Source organism: Zootermopsis nevadensis, unplaced genomic scaffold (assembly GCF_977971745.1).
Source record: "Zootermopsis nevadensis isolate Lab colony 2312 unplaced genomic scaffold, Znev_1.0 Znev_ptg000027l, whole genome shotgun sequence".
Taxonomy (NCBI): Eukaryota; Metazoa; Arthropoda; class Insecta; order Blattodea; family Termopsidae; genus Zootermopsis; species Zootermopsis nevadensis.
Window position 1 is genome coordinate 1,542,554 of NW_028259159.1, and position 14,858 is coordinate 1,557,411.

Sequence of the window (14,858 nt, forward strand, 5' to 3'; positions counted from 1 at the left end):
TGAGTTCAAGTTCAATGCCCCGATACCTGAATACTCCTGGGTCAAACGCTGTCCTTGCCTTTACTTAGCTGAAACAGGGGTGCAACTACATGTGTACAAATCTGGGGGCCATTAATAACGCTTCAAAATATTTAATACCTTTGCAAGTAGAAGACCGTATATAAATTCTGGTAGGTGTTCGAATACAGAAACTTAAGCGAGTGCAAACAGAAAAATAAATGGTTAAAAATTCGCCCGTCTGTCTATGCAGGTGTATTAAGTAATTTATTAACTGCATTCAGGGATCGTGAGTCCTTTCCATGCATTCCCAGTTGTATTAATTAATTTAAATCTAACTTGGCGTAATGTGCGTGTGCACAGAAGTGCTATATATACATGTTTGAGGAACACACTAACGCCCTGTTTAATTGGTAACACAGTGGCTACAAAACGTTTCGGAACCTGGATCTTCTACTGTCTACAGGTAAAAAGGAAACGTACAGAAACACTAGTTGTTGGCTCTCCTCGTTGAGTTATCCTCTAACCTGGACCAGAGAAATTTCTTGAAAGTACTGCCATGCAAATGCCGAGGTGGTACCATACATCTGGCAAAGCCACTTCCTTCCAAATTCTTCCCAATTTAGCATTCATTAATCATCTAGTAATTCGGCTTTGAATAATCTTAACTATTAAAAGTGTCATTAAGTAGACGAGGAACAAATCAAATAAGGATGAGATTGGTGGAATATGTTGCGCATATGAGGCAAATTACAAAGGCATTTGGCATTTTGGTGGGATAATCTGAAATGAAACAAGCAGCCACGAAAACTTTTTAATATTGTATCGCTCCATGTAAAGAAAATATAGTTGCTACAAGTCAACAACATTAGTAAAGAAAATTGTTGGCGAATAAGTTAACCTGTTGACGGTGGTAACGTTGTAGCCCCTCTAATAAACTTCCATGTACATTGTAATCATCTTGCAATTCGGCGGTCTGTGAGTCGATTAGAGAAGGTGTATGTGATCTCGGGTCTTAGAAGGTTGAAAACGGGTTGTTGGGTGTTGGAGAGAACTCGATATCGGCTTTGCTATTTGGGATGACGTCTTGTCTGATTTGCTTAGTGCATTGTGAAGAACTGTATACCCCTGCGTGAGATACCTATAGTGGGATATGTAAACCGGTTGGTCCAACAATTACCCTCAGCCACAACCCTGCAGACACGTGCGTTTTAAGCTGGAGTGGGATACCACGGCTATTTGTGGTTGTTTATGGTCTTTCTCTGTTTCTTCATATAAATGCTGATATAGAGCCTTTAGATAGGCCATGACCACTTCCTTTATCATACTTGTGTTTCTAATTTTATCATTCGTAATCACGTTACGTTTCGACGGCCTCCAAAATATTCGCGGTCATATCTGTTTAATTTTTTCTCACCCTTATATCTGGCGAACCGTGAGCATCTGAGTTACCATACTCTCGTCAATTTGAGGTTGCAACTTGCGGAACTGAAAGCTAGGGTACACTGTGTAGTGAGTGATAACGGTTAGATTTCATTGAGCCGCGGCATTCTTCATGACGTCATTAGCAGTTACTGCTGCTTGCCTTTTACGGTTCCTCGGATTCAAGTTGACGACCTCCATGTACCTGGTGACGTCACAAGAACTGCCGTATCCTACAACAGATGCACAATAGCGTCGTAATACACGGTGTATGCCTTCGTCGGTTATGTAGGTTGCTGTTTAAGTGCAGGGCTAAAACCGAAACGTAGCACAGCGCTACAAATAAATTTGAAATTTGTCGGAGAGTCGACCGTTCGAGAGCAAATCAACTTATTTGTTCCACCATTACACATTATAAGCCATCATTTAATTCAACGTCAAAGGTTTTTCGTGGACGTGTTACCTAGCAACATATTTTCTCGAGTTAGCACGTAACAATCAGGTTGACTGCAAGCCTTTCTTAAAGGAGGCCCAACTGACTATACTTTATTTTCTGTATTTACAGAAGATTTAAAATATATTTCGGAAGTTATAGTCATTAGGCCACAGTTTACATGTTTATAATTTTGAAATTGCAGTATTATGGCCAATTATGATGAGTGTGTATGAGTTTTGTGACAACATCGTAATTTTTATTGTAATACAGTGCAATTTTATGTTAGTGACATATTATGTGTTATATGCTCTTCTCTTATGCGCTGACAGTTACCATAAATGAAATGAAATACATAAATTTCTAAACTTCACTCTTTCACTTAAATAAGTTCAATGTTGGTTAATTTGTTTTTAGAATAAGTAGTGATTTTCTCTGGATTTAGATACAACAGACATCTATGTTATCGTCTTAATTTCTCGTTGACCTCAATGGTCTTTCTTTTAATGTAAATGTAGATATAAATAAATATACGCATAGGTAGTTCAGATGCCAATGAGTGGAAGTCATTGAACTTATCAGAAATAAATAGAAGGTTTTATTAATTTAAACATCTGAAATTAACATCGAAGTTAAGCACAAAAAATGTTTCATGAAAAATTTTACTTCATACTGGTAACTTGATTTTTGTTAGTACAACTTTTTTGTGGTATAAAAATCATTATACACTCCACAAACAAGAGAGAATCAAAAGTTCCTGACTTAACACTCTTTGGCTTGTAACCGTCCTTACATCGGTAAGAGCTGCCGATAAATGTGGTGTTTATACAAACAAGATGTTCTGAACGCTTTTGGATGGTTGTTTCAATGTATCTGTATATGAATATATAGTTCGGTTTATTACTTATGTTTTACTATTACTACAACCTGTCTCGTGCAAGTATGGCTGCCGTCTAGTAGGCGCCACTCAGAAGCCTCGCACGCACAAGTGATTAACTTACACTAACTGGTACAATAATAGGCCCAGGGGAAAGATAGCATGATGAGCGGGTCTCCATACATCAGGTAAATCAATTTTCAGTCATAATTCCATACGATATCAATGTAGAATGTCGTCATCTATAAAGTTCTTGCCCTCATCTTAATTCGTGTAGGCGTATTCATGACATCTTTTTGAGCAGTTTGGTTCTGTGCTATCAATTCTACATAGAAATTAGTAGATGAGCAGTTCAATTTAAAATATTAGTGTAAAAAATAATAATCGCTGACGATGCTGTTATCTAGAAATAGCCGTTTTACTGTGACCAATAAAAGTAAAAATCATTGTGACGACGGAAATGTATTGAAAACCAATAGAAAGTAGTGGTTGGTATTACTACTTAATATTCAGGTCTCAATTTCGAACCTCGGTTTTGAGGCTTTATAAGTTTTTCTCTGCAACTCTTGGCCCCACGTAGTGCCGAAGTACCCTCACTTTACCATCCGTCTTAAGGTCCAGGGGCAACTTAACCTTTTTCCAAAACCTGCAGGAAAAATGCTAGATTAGCACTGTAAAATACTGGGATAGTCATTAAAATAGGCCTCAACTTTCTACTTACATGAGCCAGAACATCACCAGTAAAGTAACTGACTACTATTTGGGCGGCCAGGATTCAATTCCAGGCAGAGGCAGGCATTTTCTTTTTACCATGTCAAAACAGGCTCTGGGTCCACCAGCCTCGTTTGCATTCTTAAGGAGGTAAAACTTGCCGAGTGTAAAACTGAGCAGTCACCTCCAACATAGAACTAACGTGTAGAATATGTTAAGATTTTCTTCACAGGGGCAACTTTGCCTTTTTATTACTTCACTATTATTAAACATTCACTTCGTACCTCGAAGGAAACATAACACCCCTCCGTTATGTTAGTTCATGCTATTTAAGGAAATAATAACTGTTTACGAAATAACTGAATACACTCACTGGGTAAAATTCAGTTACTGGTTATAAAAGCAGGTGGTACGTGTAGATACCACTGGGCTTTAAAAGATTAAGTCCGTATTTCTATTGTCCTCAGCAGGGCGTAAGTAAGGCCCTCGCCTTGAGCCGAACCTTCGTCAAAGGAGTGCAGTTAAATATGTAAGGATTCACAGTTTCAAAATTAATTTTGAATCGAAATAGAACAAAGGGCACTGTCGATATGTGGGTGACAGGTGACGGGGTGACACAGTGGGTGCTCTTACAGAGCGCTGTAACAACTGGCCGCCCTAATTCTTTTCATTCGTGCTAGTACTTTCTATGAGCAGGCCAGTAGCCAGCCAATGTGTCATCTGAGGGTGCACTCGTGTAAGATGCATGTGTACAACGAGCGTAGTAAGAAACTGTGCTTTGGACATGGTTTCAAACACTGTTTGTTCTTAACTATTGACACCGAGCCAAGACATCTTACGACATGTCCTTGAAGACTGACTTTGCAGGTCGTAGCTATAGGACTGTTGCACACTATCAAATTCATGCAAAACATTAGCTACGTCTTTTTCCATTGGAAGAATGGCGCGTTCCAAATTTTGTTGTTCTGATTGACGGCACTCTTCCGAAAATCACCACCTGTACTGCATCAGTATATTACCACACTGAAGAGAAATATTATGTAAGGAGTCTCCCTTGACGTAAAGAGGCTGGAGCATGAATCTGGTCGTTTGACTAAATCTAGTTCTAACGTTAAGAATGTCTGGAGCTTTACCTTCAAACTGCCGTACGTATTCATGGCTTGGCACCTAAGTCCTACATTTACCTTATCATCATTATTGAACTAAAACAGTTCGGTAACTGCTGTATGCAAAAAGGACCTTAAATAATGCCTTACTTTAAGGTGAGCTTATGTACTCTAGCGTTCCTTGGTCTCCATGGACGGAAATGCATTCTAAATTATGTTCAAGGATAAATAAAGTAGTTTAATTTAAAATATAATTATAAATGGAGAGTAGGCAAGAATTTAGAACAAGGTAGTCATGGCCTGTTTAAAAGTAATATTCTGATATTTATCTAGAGGGGCCGAGGAAAACTACAGATCTTAGTGAAGCTATTCGATAACCTGGCCGTGATTCGAACAGGTGAAATCCAGGATGCAATTGTAGAACGCTACCGCTGCGTCATTCGGCTACGCAATATTTCATAAAGAACCTGTACTTCGTCACCTTCGTTCTGAAAATTAGAACACCCCACGGAGTGAATCTATTATGTGAAGTCGTTGGGCTAACCTAGCTATTCCAAGCCTATTATGGAAACTGAAGGTTCGGTGTTTTTAAAAACCCTGGTCCTTTTCCTGAGCCAGTTGAATCCATTTCACACTCTCATATCTTATTTCTTTAAAACCCATTTGAACATTATGTTTTTATCTATGCCTTGGTCTCCCAATGGGTCTCTTCCCTTCTAACTTTATGATTAAAATTATTTGTGAACTTAATATCTCCTAATTTGTTCTGCGTGTTCCGCCTGGCTCGTCCTCCTTGATATAATCACTCAAATTATATTTGATTTGATTTCTCAGTCTGTCATTTTCCCCAGCCCCATGCTAACTCTGTTTTAGGCCCAAGCTTCCTTTTCTCAGACACCTTCCTTCTTTCTTTAATTTTTTTTCTACTGTAGGATGAAAGATCAAGCATCAGACACATGTGTTAAAATATTTTTACGGAAAACGTAAAATTAAATTTACGATCTTTAGTAACTACTCGGGCGTGGCAGGATGAAGACGAAATTCAAGTTCGTAGCTACACGAAAGCAAGCGCCCACTCATTTTTGCAGACATTAAGTTAAAATGTAAATTTAACTATATGTCGTTTTTCCAGGCATTAGTTAGGTAATCCATAATACAGTATAATGAGGAAAAAGGTCCTAGACTTAAGGTTATGAGAAATAGTACGATTCATAACGTAAACTCCCCACCACTTCGCGACATTGGATTGGGGGAGGTTAAAAGGTTTGGTCGTGGATTCGCTGTTAAACTTTTTGCTTTCGAGTTAGGTAGTAATTTATACACATTGTAATTTCAAATCCATTCGCGACTAATCTATATGTGAGAACGGGCAGTGACTACTGGAAATGGAGAATATAATCGCACGTAAACAACAGGAGAGCTCAGTGGAATAATAATCTAAGTTTAACTAAGGAGGGAAACTTTATGCTTGCAGGTGGGATGTAAACGCTAACCAAACTTATCATTAATAACGTATCTTGTTCATTTATTATATTTTTATGAAAATGTATGTATAATCTTACCTAAATAGGCCTGTCGGTTACCGAGGTTGTTAAATTTATAAAAAAAACATTACAATTCATTAAAATTTGTTATAGTTATCAAGTTATATTAGAAATTGAAATACCATATAATATTTGGAACTTTCTTGTGAATATGCGTGTAATACTAGTCTTTAGTATTGTTAATGTAGACTGGACGGAGCGATTCTGTACGTGTTTGTTATATCTTGTTTTAAATGTGTGTCCTGTTTGAAGCTCGTCATTAAGCCGATTTCTCTAGCGTCTTCCAGATGTAATGAGCTTCTTTGAGAGGCCACATTTCATTCAATCATCTTCACATATTACCAACGCTTCGGACAGGAGATGACGTTTATACACACATCAGTAAAAAAACCTGTAGGCCTCTGAAGCTGCGTGCGACTTAAGTTGGTAACAAACAACGAATTCATATGCACACAAGAAGAAATATACAATTGTACTCACTTTAGGTTTTTGAAATGCTCTTTCATAAATTCAAATGTATGGAAAATTCATATAAATAGGGACACGTTGTACAGTGAAAGATAAAACGTACGTAGCGTAATGAAATTCTATTCCTCTGTGGTTAGAAAGTTCAGCAGACCGAGAGGGGGGGAATAGAAGAGTGTCTGGAGAAAATAAAAAAGCCCTTACTTGACTGCAGTGTTGCCAACTTAACAATCTTACTGACTAATGAGACTTATGGAAATACCTCCATACTATTGGAATTATTTATGGCGACGTAATTCGATTTTAAATCAGTATCCGAAAAATTAGAGCAACTCTGTTTTTTTACCAAGGATTTGAACGTTCGAAAGGTCTTTTTGTTTACTTTAAAGCATAGTGGTAAACATGTTTTATTTATTTGTGTCATATTTAACGTCATTTCCAGTAGCTAAGGCTAGAAACATGGAGTGTTAGGATGATTAATGATTGACGAATTGGAAAGGATGCGGTAGTGGCTTAATGTAAGGCAGTATCCTGGCATTTGCCTGAAGGAACGGAGAAAAACAGTACGTAGTGTTGAGCTGCCATCAGAATAAGAACAGAAGCGACTGACACTGTCACAAAAAGTCTGACAAAAGTTTGTTATATAAATCATATTTAAAAAATAGCTAATTATTTATACTTGCTGGTTAAGATTAAAACTGATAATAAATATAGAGGTTACAAAATTATGCTCATTGGTTTGTATCCACTAGATGTTCAAAATAAGTTTTCGAAGCGATATTTCTCGTGGCTTTCTTCGCTTGCAGGGATAAAATGTTCACTCAGGTTAAGAAAATTGTCCGTATCAGCACAACAGTAGGACCTTGAAGAGGAAGATGTGATAGCTAAACAGGAAACGGGGTCTTGCGTTTATATTTTCATACCTCTGTTACATAGCAGGTTTAGCATTGCTGTAAAACGTGTGACTTGCTCAAACATGATATAGCGTCGAATTGCCAGGACCCCAAGATTCAACACCATTAGTTTCAAAGCCCTCAGTTAGACATGATCCTGAGTCATTTCCATTCTCCTCCTTTCTTCAGATCCTATCTCTCTAACATTTATTCGAATGCTCTTCTCCGATTACCTCTTCCGTCTTCTTCGGGAAAGTTTTGAAAGTGTTTCTCCTTTAAAATTCTGTATGCATTCCTTGTTCTGCTCATTGTAGCATCACGCCCAGCCAATCGTGGCCTTCTGTATTTCACTGTCGTAACAATACTAGGTTACTTGCATAAATCACGAAGTTCCTCGCTTGCCTTTTATCTTCATTTGGTCCTTTCAATTTAAAAAAATCCCGAAAATTAGTGTGAAAGTCGAAACGTAAAAGAAAAGCAAATGAATTATTTGACAGTTTGGTATTGAAACTTCTGAATTTATAAAAGCAGCAGCTGGAAAAAACTACTGAAGGAATGGCTATCTTCTGTAGTCAGGTAGAAGTATGCGGGCGTTAGATGGCGCCTTGATGATGGAAGCAGCAAGTACGTCTGAAACAACCCAGAAAACTTCCATCTTCTTGCTCGCCGCCCTGAGAACCTGGAATCTCACTAAAGGAAGATCATGCAATATGATGTTAGGTAGAAACAAGAAGAATTATAAGAAATTAGACTGGGTTTTGCAGTATGACTGAGCCACTTGTTCTCTGCAAAGATGTAACTTTGCCGTGGTCCATGCCGAGTCGAGTCGAGCCAAGCCAAGCCAAGCCGATATTTAGCAGGCATCATTCATTCCCCCTGACATGCAAGCTGCTGGCATGGGGATCCGTGCTCTGGTCGCTAGAGCGATTTTCCATCTCCCTCTTTCTGTTGGGGGCTGGGAATGTTTATGGTGACAGGTGGTTTCGAGTTTGGGACCGAAGACGCGACAAGCTGTAGCTGCCTAGACCCACCGTCTATTTTTTCTACTTCTTTAGCAGCCATTTCAAAAACATTAATTCGTTTTTTAATTTTAACTTTTGTCGTCTATGACAATCGTGTAGCAGCATTTAGTTAATAACTGTTATTATTGTCTAATGCACACTTATTATCTCTTACTAGAATGTAAATTCACAAACTACTTTACTATAATATTACTTAACGCCGCTGTTTCGAATGAAGTGAAAAGATTGTGTGGTTAGTGAGTTAAAGGATTTATATGCAGGTAGTCGTGGCCTGTTCTGAACGTATTATTTCGTTATTGGCTTTGGGAAGCCGGTAAAAGCATAAAATAGTTCCTACAAGTTTGTAATTTTCGGTATACCAACCTGCTCGTTGAATCAGTTGTACTCCATGAGCTATTGCATCATTTGAGCTCCTGGTAGTAAGACGCCGGACGTTTGTCTTCAATATAAATTACGCAGTTTCCAAGAAAGACCAGAAGTACAGCGTTGTTTGTTTGTTTGTTTGTTACATCATGATGTTATCTGCGTGAAGTATGCATTTGCTTCTCGTTTCGGACTTAGTAATTTTATTGAGGGAGTTGTAATGCTCTCGACATGTATTCGGAAGGTAACTGGTTCGAATGTCTACGGGGATATCGATTATCTAGACATAAATGGATATTTATCTGGGGCAAGGGTGGTATAAATTTGTATGAACTTATGCTTATTCTCATTGTTTTATGATGGGCGTCCGTACAATAATCCAATTTTTAAACCACTGAGGTATGGCTAAGCTTATATCTTTACGAGAGTTTGACTATTTTACGCTGTTGTGATCAGCCAATGTATAGGGTATATACAAAAGAATGGCGCGGTTTCAAAAGTTATTATATTGGTAAAATAGTCGATATATATAACACTTTTTACTGGTACGTGACAAGCACTTTCATTTATTGTGAAGTCCGTTAATTTGTATAATGTCTTTAGAGAAGATCGGACATGAAAAGTTACAAAATCATTGTTCTGTTGCAACTCTTAGAGCTTTACAACGGAGTAGAATTTAAATATTATCGATTGCATATCCATAAATACAAATGCGTTTTATGTAACAAAGAAGACTGGACAGATGGGGTCGTTAATGATATTGTAAGGTTGTGCAGGAAAATACAAACAGAGAACTGTGTGTATGAGTGCACTTGGGGAGGTAGTCTTTGGAGCTGTGACGCAGTGAGATGATCGAAACCAAGGATAAAGAAAAAATCCAGAAAGAGGGACAAAGATGGAGATGAGAAGGAATGAAGTAATGGCGCTGGTATTTTGTTTGGTTGGCAGTTGTCCTATAGCCTACCGCTACTTTCTTGTTCCCCAGCAGCCAGCTTTTGCAGCAATGGAACAGAACCATCTCGTTGAAAGAAAGCTCACTTTAAGTGAATTCACTTCCACTTTTTCTTGATTGTGCTTGGAGTCTAAATCGTCACTCTGAAATTCTAAACCATGGCCTTGTTTACAAAGAATGAATCGAATTTAGCAAGTACGAAGAAGCTTGAAAAAGTAATAAAATATGTTAACGAGGAGTCTTTTTTTTGTGGAATGTTTTGGCTGGAGTTTGTTTTATTTGTTGAAAAACTGAGAGTAAAATAACGGTCAAGAAATTCTCGCCTTTTATGGAACCAGAAGGTTCATTACTGTGTTTTCAAGAGCCTGCCACTGCATCCTGTTCTGAGCCACATTAATCTATTCCATACTACCCACCCTATTTCTCTAAGATCCATTTTAATATTATCCTCCCACCTACGTCTAGTCTTCCTAGTGGTTTCATTCCTTCTGGTTTGCCTACTAAACTCTGTATACATTCCTCTTCTACCCATGCAGGCTACATGCTCTGTCCATTTCACTCTCCTTGACTTGACCATTCTAATTATATTTGGCGAGGGGTGCAACTTATGAAGCACCTGATTATGCAACTTTCTCCAGCCTCCTAGTAATTTATTTCTCTTAGCTGCAAATATTCTCCTCAGCATCCTGGTATGAGGACACAAATGTGACGAAAATAAAAAATTAATGTGAATTTTTACATTGAGAGTAAAAATTAGAAAGAATCTCTTTTCTGCGTAAACAGAATAATACCGACCGACAATTAATGAGGTTTAACTGTACAATGATGATTCGTAATGAAAAAGGCAACTTACCTTCAGATTGCTACACAGTCCCTTTGTTATCCCAGGGATGTGTCAGCATTTCTTGTGGCAGAGGCTGTGTATGGCACGAGCTCCCCTGCTAAGTTCATTGTAAAAGGATCATGGTAGTTCTTCCGTAACTTATTTTGAGATGCAATGGAATGCGGTAGATCCTCCCAACCTGTTTCAGAAGCGGACTTGAGTAGGGCCTACGTTCAGCTGAAAGTACGTGCCCATAAGAATTACACATTTCTCTTATAATGAAATATTACCAAAAATAAGCCCTAACGTCCTACAAGAGAAAATCTATATCTCTGTCCTTTCAATTTCAATCTCCCATGTTTCTTCTGATTTTTATCTGAGGACTTCTGTTTTGTCAACTTTCTCTTATCAGGACTCATTCTAAAATTTGCAGTTATTACCTAACTGGTTTTTATTTTCCGTGTCACAGGTTTTCCTTTCCCAGAAAGCCAAGTTTCTTCTCACACCAGGAAATAATCCAGTTTTCTTAATCCTTACCTGCTCTGTCATTTCTTGTTTCGGCAATTTGCAGTTACTGTGTAATAGCGTGTCTTCTAATAACATTGTAATTCTGGATTTTATCGTTTAGTATACACCGATTTTATGCGTCTTAGAAGAAGTAACCACGCTTAATTTTGTTAAAATATGTCGCAAATAATTTCAAAATAAAAGAGTAGAGGAAGCATAAAGTAACCCTCATTTTTGAAAATTTTGTTTGCGAGATACTGATTAACTTATTCGTGGGTTATTTAGCAACGATTTTATCTGCAAATATTATAAGCACCAAACGGCAGGATAATGAATAGGAAATTGTCTGGAAGGAAGCGGTCTTCACGTCTTTTAAGGTTCTGTTCCGGAAATTTTCCGGGGTGGGGGTGGGGGGTGGGGTGGCTGAGGACATCAGGAACATTCTGAATCAGTATAGTTGTCTCCGGGCCGAGATCAAACCACGAACATTCTATGTGTGTGAAAGAGGTGTGCTAACCACACGACGAAGACAGTCGGTCATAGCTCTAGGTGCCACAATGGGCATATGGATCGAAAATTGCTCCTGCGAGAAAACATACAAATGTGGGACTTCTGAATAGCCAACATGATAAAATTAAAAAGTCCATAGTATTTTATATTCCAGTTTATGTAATGACGTTTGCCTTCAGAAATAGGAACCGGGCGTCCTTACATCTCGACCGTTTGAAAAAGCACATGCCTGTCTTCGCGTTCTTGCAAACCATGGCCATAGAAAATTCATGGGTCGAAAATTAAGACAATCAACAAACTTCATTAACACTATCATCACCCTAATAATGGAGGTAATAAGTACCTCTGAAACATCGGTCAGATTCTACGAGACTACACGGGGCAATATCCTAGACGGCTGTCATGTTCCTTCTCGCCGCCGTGAGAATCTGAAAACTCACAATTCACTTGTTTCCATGGGCCTGTTCATGGTAGATGAATGCGTTGCTGCCATCACCATGTGATGAATGACAAGTGGTGCTTTAGGGATTGCAGACAGTCGGATGACGTCAGCTACAATACCGTGCTGTACCAGAGAGAGATTGTGGTCACTCACACTCAGTGTACACGGTGCACCTGCTAATTTCCTATCGCACATGTCAATTTACCGTGTGTCTGTAACGCACGTGGCTTTCATATTTAAGTATGGCGACATTAAAAAGCGTGACGTTGCTTTATACAGTTATAGAAACCGAAGATAAGTTCAGATATGGTCGAATTATTATGAATGATGAGGCGGGATATTGAACCGCTGATGGTGATATATTTTAAGGTGCGTGTAGACTTCTTGTACTCGTGTTGCAGAAACTTAAGGTGACTTGTCGGTGTGTAAAGAGAGCTACTATACCGAAAATGCACTGAACTCTCGAGCTCATGACTAAGGTTGATCGCGCTTCTCGGGCTCGTGAAACCGTCCACATTTACGGAGACAACGAGACAAGCTCGAGTCGTCTACACGTACTTTTAAGTTGCCATTCGCTTTGAGGGGCTAAGGAAAACGGGGAGGAAGCTTAGTCGGGATATTACATTCCTGGAAACTAACATCTACAAACCATGAGCTAGTATTGTAAGCTTAAGTAGCACTTATGTTCGTACACTACTGTATGTTCCTCAGCATTGGAAAGAAGTACACTTCTGTCAAGAACAGCGATGAACTGCTTAAAGGGACAATGTAGGGTGCCCCAGTGCAGCGCACGGCCAACAATCGCATTTCGTAACAGGCTGTATAATCTAATAATGATTTTTAGTCTTAGACTTGCTGTAAGAAATGCAAATAAGTAATTTATCCCTTTCCTTCAAAAAAGAAGAAGATATTCCTTGTAACTTCGCCATTTTCACTAACGAAACTGACTCCATCGAAGCCCATGTAACAAAATCCTTCTTTAGAAGCTGATAGTTTCTTAGTTAATCGAGAAATCACGGCTTTCGCTTTTTATAGACTTCGAATGTTCATTACCTTGTTTACAAGAGCCCGCCACCTACCCCTGTTCTCAGGAGCCAGAAGAACCCAGTCAATTTTTAGATCCATTTTGTTATTATTTTCCCATCTACGCCTAGGTATTCTGAGTAGTGAGGCTTTCCAACCAAAATTTTTGCCTGTTTTACTCGCAATTAAATTTGCAATGAAAACAAGTGAACATCGAGGTTGGTTGATTAGCCCTCGTATTAGAGAAGTACCGGGTTTGGTTCTTATCCCGGAGATTGACTAGCCTTCCGTGATTTTCTTCAGTCCTTCCAGGCAACTCCGTGATGTACCTTAAATAGGCCACTACCACGTATCTTCACATGCTTCCCACTTCATAATTCATTTGTCCTCTTATTCGACGCTTAAAAACGTACGCAGTTGGAAAGGAGTCATAAAATAAACTAAAAGAGGAGCAAACAATAACACAGATAGTTGAAATGTTGAAAGAGAAACGATGAATCATGCAATAATTTTGAATATTCGGCTTTAAACCGATCTCGCAATATTTCTCCATTGACGGTTTCAACATCCACAATGTACGCATCACAGTTGAGGTTTACCAGCACTACATGTAGAAGTGGCATGTATTTCCGTCACATTTCCATTAGGATGTAAGTGATTTGTTAGTGTCACACTCAGCCCAAAGTTTGTCTCCCCAGTATAGCATCTGGCATAATACCTGTCATCTTCACACTATTCAGATACTTTATTACGCAATTCGGCATTCAACCGTTGAAAGTGCACTTAATTATACCGTCGAAAATAATAATGCTTATACAAGTTTAATTCCGCAGGTTAGCCTATGTAAGGCAGCTGCAGTGACCTTTTACAAGTTATCACAGTATTTACTTGGATGAACTGAGGAAAACCACGAAAGGCCTCCCCGTGCTGTAATAATAACAGTTACAAATATACCGCGCAGAAATTAAATTAATGTTTACAGGCGCATGCAAGCACTGGATGAATTGTTACCCGTGTGTAGTCCTAACTGGAAACATCCCAAATGCAACAAACATGTATTTATGGGCCTCTGCTCTGCTGTGATATAGATCTGGCGAGAAAAGAGTAAACACTTAGCAAAACTCTCGTCACTTTACTTAATACACATAGGTAAAAGACAAAGAATCCAGATATTATGTGAGAACTGAATATTACTCTTTAATAGGCAAAAGTTTTCAAGATCTATGCTGAATGGAAATACAAGATTTTAGTTGGAAAACTTATGAAATTGAGTTGATTAGGTGTAGACCATGAGATGCGGATAGGATGGATACTGAAAACAATGGCAAAAGGCTGGCTTTTGTGATCACGTTGATGGTCATTTGGGTTTCGTGACAACAGAAAGTTTCTTGAATGCTTTTTAACTCTGTTACATGTGTCCTAAACGTGACTTGTATTTCAAATAAAGTTATTGGCGTGGTTTCAATGTTGAAGAAATCATGAACGTCGATAACTCATCATCATCAGCATCACGGACCACGCTCTTGGCCTGTCCCAATTACGAGGATTGAACCTGTTTCTTCCATTTTTATCTCAGAGGTCCCTGGCATCGTCTGCACCCCGGTTTTTATACTGCTAGAGTAAATTCAGGAATCGGGTTTCAGACATTCTTTCCATGTATCGAAGGGAAGTATCTTATAAGTCTGTCATTCGGTTAACATTTTTCTACTTCAACTTCAAGTTGGAATACACATTTCTGCTCGTGTTATTATTAAATATGGCCCTAGTA

General features: G+C 38.6%; 2 long non-coding RNA genes across 4 annotated transcripts in view; one reads left to right on the forward strand and one right to left on the reverse strand.

Moving 5' to 3' along the window:
• Window positions 1–14,858, forward strand: part of LOC147872447 (uncharacterized) — a 52,936-nt gene that overhangs the window by 11,982 nt on the left and 26,096 nt on the right. The gene's annotated exons all lie outside the window — the stretch shown is intronic.
• LOC147872448 (uncharacterized) lies at window positions 6,947–11,951 on the reverse strand. The gene is made up of 2 exons (XR_015537233.1): window positions 10,639–11,951; window positions 6,947–9,936 (listed from the first exon to the last, which is right to left on the reverse strand). It is a non-coding gene; the product is annotated as an uncharacterized LOC147872448 (long non-coding RNA).